Source organism: Delphinus delphis, chromosome 1, assembly GCF_949987515.2.
Source record: "Delphinus delphis chromosome 1, mDelDel1.2, whole genome shotgun sequence".
NCBI lineage: Eukaryota > Metazoa > Chordata > Mammalia > Artiodactyla > Delphinidae > Delphinus > Delphinus delphis.
This window is the reverse complement of record NC_082683.1, coordinates 61,097,987-61,110,886: the sequence shown is the minus strand read 5'-3', so window position 1 is coordinate 61,110,886 and position 12,900 is coordinate 61,097,987. Positions and strand designations below refer to the sequence as shown.

The 12,900-nt window shown below is 39.4% G+C and overlaps 1 long non-coding RNA gene across 1 annotated transcript in view; it reads right to left on the bottom strand.

The window, feature by feature from the left end:
- Positions 1–1,305: 1,305 nt before the first annotated feature.
- The window catches only part of LOC132420975 (uncharacterized), a 242,012-nt gene continuing 230,417 nt past the window's right edge, over positions 1,306–12,900 (bottom strand). The window contains exon 4 of the long non-coding RNA XR_009518486.1: positions 1,306–1,414. This is a non-coding gene — a long non-coding RNA (uncharacterized lncRNA). The remainder of the gene's footprint in view (positions 1,415–12,900) is intronic.

Genomic DNA, 12,900 nt, shown 5'->3' with positions numbered 1-12,900 from the left:
ACTAAATAGAGAGGGGAAAATATCTTCCTCAAGAATCCCTAACCCAAAATATTTCCTCAAAGTAGATTTGGCATAAAAATGCACACTGCATGGGTGATCCAAAAAACTTTATGTGAAGAATTTAATGTAACCCTAGTAACCCTAGATTAATGCCCTAGGTTCCTGGAAGAAGCAAATTCTAGTATACTCTAGAGGAACCCATCTTCCTCTTAGAACTCAAAGGATTTTCACAGATAAACTTCCAAAAATTATAACCTCACAGTCAAACGTGAAAGGAAAACAAAGTACTATGAGTGAGACAGAGATGGCAAAGTCACACAGCAAAATACCCAGAAAGAGTTTTGGTACTATAATTATCAAAGTTTGAATAAATGAAAGGAATTGAAAGGCAATGATTGACAAGGAAACTTTAAAATGTGACTAATTAAATTAAAAGTAATAATTAAAATTTCTACAAATGGTAACTATATTTGTTAAATTAAAGAAGCAATCAATGTATTTATAGGAAAGTAGATATAACTGGGTTTGAATAGTGATCATAAGATAGTATGGGCGATGCATGGATAACATGATTAAAAATGTGAAAGAGAGGTTAGAAGACATGAAGAGTCTAATGGGTGACAATTCTGAGTTTTAGAATAAGAGGAGATAATCAGGCAGCAGCAAGATTGGAAGAGATAATGGCTGAGATGTTCCTGAACTGCTGAAATATCAAACATACAGATCTGAGAAGCTCTATGAATCCCAAGCAAGAGAAATAAGCTCAAACCTGGAGAGAAAAAAAGCTAAAGAAGTAAGAATTAGATGGTTAAAACATCTGTAATAAAGAGTCTGACTCCCTTTTTGATGTTTCTTGATGGCTTTCAAGTCCCACATCTGTACAAGCTGATAAGAAAGCCCAAGTGTTCTCTCCTTTGGCATCAGGAAGAAGTTCAAATTATGCAGTTCCATCCTTTATTCACGATAAAAGCCTAGTCAGTCTTTTTTCTCTGCTCTTTCAAGACATTTTTAGATCACCTTGGGAGCCTGCCCTGCTCTCTTCAGAAAGCCTCATTATGTGAGTAATAAACTTATTCACATCTTCTCGGGGCATGTGTGGCATCATCAGTCTCAACATCTGAACTAAACTTTGGGTGAGGGTTCATATTGCTTGTAGAGGATGCTGGCAAGCTTGTGCTTTAGGCTTTGCTGGTTTGTGCTGCACTTATAAAATCCTACCAAGCTTCTGTTTAGATATAACCAACTGTCTCAGATCAAGCTGCCATAACAAAATACCATAGACTTAAGCAACAGAAGTTTATTTCTCACGGTTCTGGAGGCTGCAAAGTCCAAGATCAAGGTGCCAACCAATTTGGTTCCTGGTGAGAGCCCTCTTCTCAGACTGCAGATGGCTATCTTCTAACTGTGTCCTCACCTGGTGAAGAGAGAGGGAGAAAGTGAACTCTCTAGTATCTCTTTTTATAAGGACACTAATCCTATTGGATCAGGCCTCCAACTTTATTACCTCATTTAATCTTAATTAGCTCCTATAAATGCCCTATTTCCAAATACAGTCACAGATGAGAGTTGGGGCTTTAACACATGAATTTTGGGAAGACACAAACTTTAAGTTCACAATACCAACTTAAGTTGGAAGTTTTTGATAATGTTTAGAGACAGGACCATAGGACCCTCCTTAAAATGGCTTGGGTAGTGTATCTCAGCCTGGACCTGTGTGTTTCAGATTGAAGTATGTGTCCTATTCCAGTATAAGCCACAACTGACATCAGGGTCAGGGGAGCAACACTTCCGGTGACGATTGAGTGTGTCTCAACCAGGCATTAATCCCATTCTACAGAGTGTCCAGGGGAGAAAGACTGATACCCTGTGCAATATATGAGCCCATTGGATGATAGCTCATACGGAGGAAGAGAAATTGCAAAGTAGCATGCTGAGGTTATACTACTAAAAGTAAATGGTTCACTAGGACCCTACAAAATGCCATTGTTGCTGCTGCTAGCTACGCTTCTGTCACAACAAAGATCCTGATCCTCAGGGTTATAGGGAACACAGCCATGGCATCCCTGCAGAATAGCCACTGACATAACACTGGCAAAGTTTCCTAACCCTAACGATACTGATTTGAGGCTCTCTGGAAGGATAAAGACAAATATTAGCAGAGTAGAGGTATATATATATATATATATATATATATATATATATATATATATATATATATATATATAATATATATAGTAACCATCAAAAAAGAAAAAACAAAAATACCTGAATATAGGGTGAGCAAACAAAAAAATGAAAACAGAGGAGGAGCTTCAAGATAGCGGAAGAGTAAGACGCGGAGATCACCTTCCTCCCCACAAATACATCAGAAATACATCTACATGTGGAACAACTCCTACAGAACACCTACTGAACGCTGGCAGAAGACCTCAGACCTCCCAAAAGGCAAGAAACTCCCCACGTACCTGGGTAGGGAAAAAGAAAAAACAGAGACAAAAGAATACGGACAGGACCTACACCAGTGGGAGGGAGCTGTGACGGAGGAAAGGTTTCCACACACTAGGAAGCCCCTCGCGGGCGGAGACTGCGGTTGGCAGAGGGGGAAGCTTCGAAGCCGCGGAGGAGAGCACAGCCACAGGGGTGCGGAGGGCAAAGCGGATAGACTCCAGCACAGAGGATCTGTGCCGACCAGCAATCACCAGCCCGAGAGGCTTGTCTGCTCACCTGCCTGGACGGGCGGGGGCTGGGAGCTGAGGCTTGGGCTTCGGAGCTTAGATTCCAGGGAGAGGACTGGAGTCAGCTACGTGAACACAGCCTGAAGGAGGCTAGTGCGCCATGGCTAGCCGGGAGAGGGTCTAGGAAAAAGTCTGGAGCTGCCGAAGAGGCAAGAGACTTTTTCTTGCCTCTTTGTTTCCTGGTGCGCGAGGAGAGGGGATTAAGAGCGCTGCTTACAGGAGCGCCACAGGGCTTCCCTGGTGGATCAGTGGTTGAGAGTCACCTGCCGATGCAGGTGACAAGGGTTCGCGCCCCGGTCCGGGAAGATCCCACATGCCGCAGAGCAGCTAGGCCCGTGAGCCATGGCCGCTGAGCCTGCGCATCCGGAGCCTGTGCTCCGCAACAGGAGAGGCCACAACAGTGAGAGGCCCGCATACCGCAAAAAAAAAAAAAAAAAAGAGCTCCAGAGACAGGCGCGAGCCGCGGCTATCAGGGTGGACACCAGAGATGGGCATGGGACGCTAAGGCTGATGCTGCCACCACCAAGAAACCTGTGTGCAAGCACAGGTCACTCTCCACACCTCCTCTCCCGGGAGCCTGTGCAGCCCGCCACTGCCCCGTGATCCAGGGACAACTTCCACAGAAGAACTACACGGCACACCTCAGGCTGGTGCAATGTCACGCTGGCCTCTGCCGCCGCAGGCTCGCCGCACACACAGTACCCCTTGCTCCCGCTGGCCTGAGGGAGCCAGAGCCCCGCCCCCATCAGCTGCTCCTTTAACCCCGTCCTGTCTGAGCGAAGAACAGACGCCCTCAGGGGACCTACACACGGGGGCGGGGCCAAATCCAAAGCTGAACCCCGGGAGCTGTGCGAACAAGGAAGAGAAAGGGAAATCTCTCCCAGCAGCCTCAGGAGCAGCAGATTAAATCTCCACAATCAATTTGATGTACCCTGCATCTGTGGAATACCTGATTGACAACGAATCATCCCAAACTGAGGAGATGGACTTAGGGAGCAACGATATATATATATATATTTTCCCCTTTTTCCCTTTTTGTGAGTGTGTATGCATATGGTGCTGTGTGTGATTTTGTCTGTATAGTTTTGCTTTTACCATTTGTCTTAGGGTTCTGTCTCTCCGGTTTTTTTGTTTTGTTTTGTTTTAGTATAGTTTTCAGCGATTGTTATCATTGGTGGATTTCTTTTTTGGTTGTTCTTTCCTTTTAATTATTAAAAAAAACTTTTTTTAAATAATTATTTTCTGTTTTTTATTTTAATAACATTTTAATTAAATTTTATTATATTATATTTTATTTTACTTTATCTTTTCCTTTCTTTGTTTGTTTTTTCTCCTTTTTATTGTGAGCCATGTGGATGACAGGCTCTTGGTGCTCCAGCCAGGCATGAGGGCTGTGCCTCTTCAGTGGGAGATCCAAGTTCAGGACATAGGTCCACCAGAGACCTCCCAGCTCCATGTAATATCAAATGGCAAAAAACTCCCAGAGATCTCCATCTCAATATCAGGACCCAGCTCCACTCAACAACCAGCAAGCTACAGTGCTGGACACCCTATGCCAAGCAACTAGCAAGACAGGAACACAACCCCACCCATTAGCAGAGAGGCTGCCTAAAATCATAATAAGGTCACAAACACCCCAAAACACACCACCAGGCGTGGACCTGCCCACAAGAAAGAAAAGATCCAGCCTCATCCACCAGAACACAGGCACTAGTCCCCTCCCCCAGGAAGCCTACACAACCCACTGAACCAACCTTAGCCACTGGGGGCAGACACCAAAAACAACAGGAACTACAAACCTGCAGCCTGCAAAAAGGAAAACCCAAACACAGTAAGTTAAGCAAAATGAGAAGACAGAGAAACACACAGCAGATGAAGGACCAAGGTAAAAACCCACCAGACCTAACAAATGAAGAGGAAATAGACAGTCTACCTGAAAAAGATTTCAGAATAATGATAGTAAAGATGATCCAAAATCTTGTAAATAGAATGGAGAAAATAAAAGAAACGTTTAACAAGGGCCTAGAAGAATTAAGAGCAAACAAACAATTATGAACAACACAATAAATGAAATTAAAAGTTCTCTAGAAGGGATCAATAGTAGAATAACTAAGGAAGAAGAATGGATAAGTGACCTGGAAGATAAAATAGTGGAAATAACTACAGCAGAGCAGAATAAAGAAAAATGAATGAAAAGAATTGAAGACAGTTTCAGAGACATCTGGGACAATATTAAATGCAGCAACATTCAAATTATAGGGGTCCCAGAAGAAGAATAGAAAAAGAAAAGGACTGAGAAAATATTTGAAGAGATTATAGTTGAAAACTTCCCTAATATGGGAAAGGAAATAGGTAATCAAGTCCAGGAAGCACAGAGAGTCCCATACAGGATAAGTCCAAGGAGAAACACACCAAGACACATATTAACCAAACTATCAAAAATTAAAAACAAAGAAAAAATATTAAAAGCAGCAAGGGAAAAAAACAAATAACATACAGGGAGTCCCCATAGGGTTAACAGCAGAAACTGATCTTTCAGCAGAAACTCTGCAAGCCAGAAGGGAGTGGCAGGACATATTTAAAGTGATGAAAGGGAAAAACCTAAAACCAAGATTACTCTACCCAGCAAGGATCTCATTCAGTTTTGATGGAGAAATTAAAAGCTTTACTATGAGCAAAAGCTAAGAGAATTCAGCACCACCAAACCAGCTTTACAACAAATGCTAAAAGAACTTCTCTAGGCAGGAAACAGACGTACAGAAGGAAAAGACGTACAATAATAAACCCAAAACAATTAAGAAAATGGTAATAGGAACAAACATATAGAAAATTACCTTAAATGTAAATGGATTAAATGCTCCAACCAAAAGACATAGACCAGCTGAATGGATACAAAAACAAGACCCGTGTATATACTGTCTACAAGAGACCGACCTCAGACCTAGGGACACATACAGACTGAAAGTGAGGGGATGGAAAAGATATTCCATGCAAATGGTAGTCAAAAGAAAGCTGGAATAGCAATTCTCATATCAGACAAAATAGACCTTAAAACAAAGACTATTACAAGAGACAAAAAAGGACACTACATAATGATCAAGGGATCAATCCAAGAAGAAGATATATGAATTGCAAAATTTATGCACTCAACATAGAAGCACCTCAGTATATAAGGCAAATACTAGCCATAAAAGGGGATATCAAAAGTAACACTATCATAGTAGGGGACTTTAACACCCCACGTTCACCATGGACAGATCATCCAAAATGAAAATAAATAAGGAAACACAAGCTTTAAATGATACATTAAACAAGATGGACTCAATTGATAATTATAGGACATTCCATCCAAAAACAACAGAATACACTTTCTTCTCAAGTGCTCATGGAAGATTCTCCAGGATAAATCATATCGTGGGTCACAAATCAAGCCTTGGTAAATTTAAGAAAATTGAAACCGTATCAAGTAGCTTTTCTGACCAAAACGCTATGAAACTAGATATCAATTACAGGAAAAATATTTGTAAAAAATATAAACACATGGAAGCCAAACAATAATAATAAACAAGAGGTCACTGAAGAAATCAAAGAGGAAATCAGAAAATACCTAGAAGCAAATGACAATGAAAACACGGTGACACAAAACCTATGGGATGCAGCAAAAGCAGTTCTAAGATGGAAGTTTATAGCAATACAATCCTACCTTAAGAAACAAGAAATATCTCAAATAAACAACCTAACATTACACCTAAAGCAATTAGAGAAGAAGAACAATAAAAACCCAAAGTTAACAGAAGGAAAGAAATCATAAAGAGCAGATCAGAAAAAAATGAAAAAGAAATGAAGGAAATGATAACAAAGACCAATTAAACTAAAAGCTGGTTATTTGAGAAGATAAACAATATTGATAAACCATTAGCCAGACTCATCAAGCAAAAAAGGGAGAAGACTCAAATCAATAGAATTAGAAATGAAAATGGAGAAGTGACAACTGACACTGCAGAAATACAAAGGATCGTAAGAGATTACTACAAGCAGCTATATGCCAATAAAATGGAAAACCTGGAAGAAATAGACAAATTCTTAGAAATGCAAAACCTTCCGAGACTGAACCAGGAAGAAATAGGAAATATGAACAGACCAATCACAAGCACTGAAATTGAAACTGTGATTAAAAATCTTCCAACAAACAAAAGCCTAGGACCAGATGGCTTCACAGGCAAATTCTATCAAATATTTAGAGAAGAGTTAACACCTATCCTTCTGAAACTCTTCCAAAATATAGCAGAGGGAGGAATACTCCCAAACCCATTCTCCGAGGCCACCATCACCCTGATACCAAAACCAGAAAAAGATGTCACAAAAAAGGAAACTGCAGACCAACATCACAGATGAATATAGATGCAAAAATCCTCTACAAAATACTAGCAAACAGAATCCAACAGCACATTAAAAGGATCATACACCATGATCAAGTGGGGTTTATTCCAGGAATGCAAGCACTCTTCAATATATGCAAATCAATCAATGTGATACACCATATTAACAAATTGAAGGAGAAAAACAATATGATCATCTCAATAAATGCAGAAAAGTTTTAGACAAAATTCAACACCATTTTATGGTAAAAACCCTGCAGAAAGTAGGCATAGAGGGAACTTACTTCAACATAATAATGGCCTAGAGGGAACTTACCTCAACATAATAATGGCCATATATGACAAACCAACAGCCAATATCGTCCTCAATGGTGAAAAACTGAAACCATTTCCACTAAGATCAGGAACAAGACAAGGTTGCCCACTCTCACCACTATTATTCAACATAGTTTTAGAAGTTTTATCCACAGCAGTCAGAGAAGAAAAAGAAATAAAAGGAATCCAAATAGGAAAAGAAGAAGTAAAGCTGTCACTGTTTGCAGATGACATGATACTATACATAGAGAATCTTAAAGATGCTACCAGAAAACTACTAGAGCTAATAGATGAATTTGGTAAAATAGCAGGATACAAAATTAATGCACAGAACTCTCTCGCATTCCTATACACTAATGATGAAAAATCTGAAAGTGAAATTAAGAAAACACTCCCATTTACCATTGCAACAAAAAGAATAAAATACCTAGGAATAAACCTACCTAAGGAGACAAAATACCTGTATCCAAAAATTATAAGACACTGATGAAAGAAATTAAATATGATACAAATAGGTGGAGAGATATACCATGTTCTTGGACTGGAAGAATCAACATTGTGAAAATGACTCTACCACCCAAAGCAATCTACATATTTAATGCAATACCTATCAAACTACCACTCATATTTTTCACAGCACTAGAACAAAAAATTTCACATTTGTATGGAAACACAAAAGACCCCGTATAGCCAAAGCAATCTTGAGAAAGTAAAACGGAGCTGGAGGAATCAGGCTCCCTGACCTCAGACTATACTACAAAGCTACAGTAATCAAGACAGTATGGTACTGGCAAAAAAAGAGAAATATAGATCAACGGAACAGGATAGAAACCCCAGAGATAAACCCATGCACATATGGTCACCTTATCTTTCATAAAGGAGGCAAGAATACACAATGGAGAAAAGACAGCCTCTTGTATAAGTGTTGCTGGTAAAACTGGACAGCTACATGTAAAAGAATGAAATTAGAACACTCCCTAACACCATATTCAAAAATAAACTCAAAATGGATTAAAGACCTAAATGTAAGGCCAGACACTCTAAACCTCTTAGAGGAAAACATAGGCAGAACACTCAATGACATAAATCACAGCAAGATCCTTTTTGACCCACCTCCTAGAGAAATGGAAATAAAAATGAAAAGAAACAAATGGGACCTAATGAAACTTAAAAGCTTTTGCACAGCAAAGGAAACCATAAACAAGACCAAAAGACAATCTTCAGAATGGAAGAAAATGTTTGCAAATGAAACAATTGACAAAGGATTAATCTCCAAAATTTATAAGCATCTCATGCAGCTCAATATCCAAAAAGCAAACAACCCAATCCAAAAATGGGCAGAAGAGCTAAACAGACATTTCTCCAAAGAAGATAAACAGACTGCCAACAAACACATGAAAGAGTGCTCAACATCATTAATCATTAGAGAAATGCAAATCAAAACTACAATTCGATATCACCTCACACCAATCGAATGGCCATCATCAAAAATATCTACAAACAATAAATGCTGGTTAGGGTGTGGAGAAAAGGGAACACTCTTGCACTGTTGGTGGGAATGTAAATTGATACAGCCACTATGGAGAACAGTATGGAGGTTCCTTAAAAAACTGAAAATAGAACTACCATATGACCCAACTAAAAATAGAACTACCATATGACCCAGCAATCCCACTACTTGGCATATACCCTGAGAAAACCATAATTCAAAAAGAGTCATGTACCACAATGTTCATTGCAACTCTATTTTCAATAGTCAGGACATGGAAGCAACCTAAGTGTCCATCAATAGATGAATGGATAAAGAAGATGTGGCACATATATACAATGGAATATTACTCAGCCATAAAAAGAAATGAAATTGAGTTATTTGTAGTGAGGTGGATGGACCTAGAGTCTGTCATACAGAGTGAAGTAAGTCAGAAAGAGAAAACAAATACCGTATGCTAAAACATATATATAGAATCTAAAAAAAAAAAAAAAAAGTCATTAAGAACCTAGGGGTAAGACAGGAATAAAGATGCAGACCTACTAGAGAATGGACTTAGGACATAGGGAGGGGGAAGGGTAAGCTGGGACAAAGTGAGAGAGTGTTAGTGTATATATGGACATATATACACTACCAAATGTAAACTAGATAGCTAGTGGGTAGCAGTCGCATAGCACAGGGAGATCAGCTCGGTGCTTGTGACCAGCTAGCAGGGTAGGATATGGAGGGTGGGAGGGAGGGAGATGGAAGATGGGAGAGATATGGGGATATATGTATATGTATAACTGATTCACTTTGTTATAAAGCAGAAACTAACACACCATTGTAAAGCAATTATACTCCAATAAAAATTTTAAGAAAAAAATAAAAAATTACCAAAAAAAAAAAAAAAAAAAAAAGAGGAAAAATAATGAAAACAGAGGTCCAAAATTTGACCCAACTTAAAACCCAAAATTCACTAAAAGGATTTATGCGGGAAAAAAGATAAGTGGGTGCTGATTTGCATTTTGCCTCTGTAACAGGTTCTAAATTAAATTTAACATCTACTGAATTTAACAAATTGGCAAATCTTTGTGGCCTTAATCATTATGGGGACAGAAATTACAGCTATCCCTGGAGATCACATGACACTTAAACAAGGCACCCCTATAATGTTGCGGGAGTCACTGCACCTAAAATAGAGGATAACATGTATGCCTTACCTTAGCCATGGAACTATTGCCTTGCTTAAACTCCCTGTAGTCATAGTGCCCAATTTTCTAAAATATCCCATAGTGGTCATGGCTGCTCTGACTCAATGAGCAATAAATTAAAATTAAATTAAGTCTTTGGCACTTACAATTGGCTTGATAAAATGAGACCCTATGGACATTTCCCCAAGATAAAACAGTTCATAATGCCCAATGTAAATTAAAATAGGGCCTTCAAGGATTGAAACCCATTATGTAAGACCTATTTAGGGAAGGGGTGGTTATTTCCACTGTTTCTCTAATTAACAGTCCTGCTTTTAAACCTGGAAAAAATGGAAGGCACCTCATAGTGGATTACTGTAATGTTAATGCTGTAGTCACACCAATTAATGCCCCCATACCCAGTACTATCAAAATTACTGACTCCATCCAACCAGCAACTGGCAAATACTTGGTAGTCATAGATTTGGCTAATATATTCAGTGTCTACTTCAATAGCCTCTTGGATGCAGTTTGCTTTCATCTTCTAAGGGACTCGATAGTGCATCCTATCTGGTTACTCATGGGCTACCTCAACTTCCCTGTGATCATACATAATCTCTGCAGGTACAATCTTAACTGCATCCAACTTTCTCCAGAAGCACAGGTATGCTAGCACACTGATGACATCCTTCTCCAAGGAAATTCATTTGCTAAATTAATTCAGAACATACAAATACCAAGTGGTTCACAAAAATAACATGGGCCATTGTCCCACACAGCATACAAGTCCCCACCACTTCGGTTAAATTCCTGAAAATTATTTGATAAACTGAGAGCTGTTCCATCCCTAACACTGTCAAGAAATAGCTATGGACCCTCTCAGCACCCATGATGTTAAAACAAATCCTAAATCATTTAGGTTTTGTGTTCTGGAGGCAACATATTCCTCATTTACAAATCTTACTGTTACACACAAATCAGTTCACAATAAATAGAATATCATACAACAAAAGGCTCTAGAATCTGTCCAAATTGTAATGTAACAGGCACTTCCATTACTATACCCCCCAAAGACTCCTTCATTCTAGGAGCTTTAGCAACCTCCTTTCATTCCCCTTAGAGCCCCTTGTCCACCCATGATGCTCATAAGTTGCCCACAGGATTTTGTTACAAGAAAGGGCCCTCACTGACACCACATCATATCCATTAATGTAGCAGTTGTCTGTACACTGAGCTATCCTGAAAACAGAGGCTTTTCAGGACCTGAGTCTATGACCTTCACACCCAGATGCCCATTATGCCCTGGGTCATGGAAGTAGCACCTCATGAGCTCAGCATAGCCACAGAAGTCTCCCTGCTATAAGATGGAGCCAAACCTGGGCCCTCTGGCTTATTCCACCTGCAAGAGTGGGAAAGAGGGTGGGAGCAGAAGGGTAGTGTCCTGTCCTCATTCCCTTGACAATGACAAAGGAGGTCACCCCTCTTCTGCACCCTTTATCCTCCCGAGGAGCCCCTTGATGTCAACTGAGTATGCATCAAAGGGAGTTTATATAAGAAGGATGGAAAAGCCACCATTACATGAGACAGAGGTCATGGGAGAGATGCTGCTTTTCATCCTTTAACCGCATGTTCTAGATCAAGAATGGAACCCAGGAGTCAGCAAAATTGGCTGAACGTCAGTTAGCCATCTTAACATGGGATACCCTGGCCAACAGTCAGCCTCATCTGTACATTTTTACCAATTTCTGGGTCTCATCCAGTCAATGACAGCAACATTTCTTTATCCATGATTTTGCGTTTGGAAGAAACAACTTTAGGTATCTCTTGTTTCACAGATATCCAAAATGTAGATTAAGGTCTTAGATGTCCCTGCATGTGCTAAGACTAACTACAAGGCCTCACACTAAGTTATCACTTATCCCCTCCAGAGTTCCAAACATAATTGATAGTGACCAGGGCACTAGTTTCACTTCTCAGAATATACAATGCTGGGCTCTTGAACAAAGTATTTGGTAGAACTTTCAACACTGTTACCAGTTTCAGGCTACAGTCCTCATAAAGCATCATAATGTCTTACTTAATGTAGGTCAAATTCAATTAAATGAAACATGGCACATTTTAGTCATCAGTCAAATATCAGGAATAAATGTAACAAGGAGCCTGACTCCATTTTTGATACTTGACCACTAACAACTTTCAAGCCCCACCAATCTCCTTTCCCCATCTGTCCCATATCTCGGCAAGCTGATAAGAAAGCCCATTTTTTCCCTCCTTTGGCACTGGCAAGAAATTCAAATCACACAAATCTAGGCCAGCACACAGGAACATTTGCCCCTGTCTCAAACCTAAAATAAAAGCCTATCAAGTCTCCCTTCTCTGCACCCTCAAAACATTTTGAAACCAGCTTGGGAACCTGCCGTATCTCCCCACAAAACTTCATTAAATATTCATAAACTTTTTCATACTCTCTTTGTGTGTGTGCAGTGTCATTAGTCTCAATATTCAGAAGAAATTTGGGGTGGGAGCATCTGTCCCGTCTCTGTAGGTGACTACATCATCACCTATTTTTTTTAATCAAATAAAAATTAATTAAAAAGTAAGTTAAATTTATAAAAATAAGTGTTCTGTGGAATTTGTACTATTTGAAACCAGAATGAAAATATTTAGTATATTCCAATTTCAATAAGTTAATTCTACATGCTAAAAATTTCTAAACTAACCATGGAAAACATGTATGTACAACTTAAAATCTAGTATACAAAAGAAACTGATAGGAGAAAAAAATCCATTCGCTATAAGGCAAGAATGGA